A 1,323-nucleotide genomic window follows, 5' to 3' on the forward strand; every position below is an offset into this window, starting at 1 on the left:
GAGGTAAACTGCGTAAAAAAAAAAAAACCTAAAAAAAAATAAAGCACACCCTAAAAAATTACTTTGAAAAAGGGGCCGTCAAAGTTGGGATACAAACTTAAAAACTAGTGATATAGACTTTGGGGGGGTCTTCAAGTATGGGGAGGTGTATTTTTAATTGCAGGTGCCTGCTTCAGGTGGGTTTTTAACACTTTTTTACCCAAAATTTGCTGGGACTAGTTATTTTCACCCCAAAAAACTGAACAAGTGGTGAAGAATAGCATTTAGCAAAGACGCTAATTAGCAGCTAATGAGAACTATTCGGGGGCATCTACCATGATCCCCAATGTTAGTGCATCTTTTGGGGGGTGTCAGGCTGATTTCCCCAAATCTGACAGCACTTTTCGCCTGTTTGAGTTTCACGGGGACGCATTTTCGCGTCCTTTGGAATTGAATATGGGGATAAGCGGGGACACGCGTGATACTTTTTCGCATGTGATGTTGGCGACAATTATGGGACTTTTCGCGGCTAATTGAATATGCCCCTAAATCTCCAACAGTCATAATTATCAATCGATTGCATCTTAATTATTGCCTCATATATGTATTGCACTGTCTTTTGTTTTGGAAATTATCCCAGTCCTAATTTAGAAAATAACAGTAGTAAACATTAAATACTAATAACTAAAAACGAAGTACAGTAATAGATTCAATATAACAAAAAAAAAAAATATTCGCTGCGAGCAGGGTTCGAACCTGCGCGGGGAGACCCCATTGGATTTCAAGTCCAACGCCTTAACCACTCGGCCATCACAGCACCACATGTAATTCCTGGTGAGATACCTATTCTCAGCTTTATCAAATGCTGTCATTTGCGGTTCTACCCCAGTTCACTTTGTGTATGTAATGATACCAGTGTGTACACCCGCACGGCACCCGGGCCTGTGCCGTATCCCTATTCCCCTGTATGGAAGGCGGGCACCGGCATATGTGGCGGCCGTGTACGTTGTTATATACAGACGCACACAGCTCCCTCTGCTGGCCATTGTGACGAAATGCTGAGTCCCGAGATTTACATTGCAGGTCAGCAGGTGTTGCTCAGCCTATCAGGGAACGAATAACCCTCTGCCTCTCACTCGAGTCATAAACTGTTGCACACACATCACTTCAGCATAAATGTAAGAATCCTTTGGTGAACTACATGTGCCATCATGTCCTTCTGGACTAAACACGTGAGACTGTCTCGTTTGTTGCTCCTGGTATTTAAACTCGTGCACGATTTTGGTGTTTATGTATTGGATGTGAATCTGGCACTAGAGATCTACTCCTGAGGTAACAGCCTAA

The 1,323-nt window shown here is 42.9% G+C and overlaps 1 non-coding gene across 1 annotated transcript; it reads right to left on the minus strand.

Annotated features, from left to right (window-relative positions):
- Positions 1 to 714: 714 nt before the first annotated feature.
- Positions 715 to 796, minus strand: TRNAS-UGA (transfer RNA serine (anticodon UGA)). Its single transcript has one exon. It is a non-coding gene; the product is annotated as a tRNA-Ser (tRNA).
- Positions 797 to 1,323: the final 527 nt, after the last annotated feature.

The sequence above is a fragment of the Taudactylus pleione genome, unplaced genomic scaffold (assembly GCF_031769625.1).
Source record: "Taudactylus pleione unplaced genomic scaffold, aTauple2 ptg000225l, whole genome shotgun sequence".
Taxonomy (NCBI): Eukaryota; Metazoa; Chordata; class Amphibia; order Anura; family Myobatrachidae; genus Taudactylus; species Taudactylus pleione.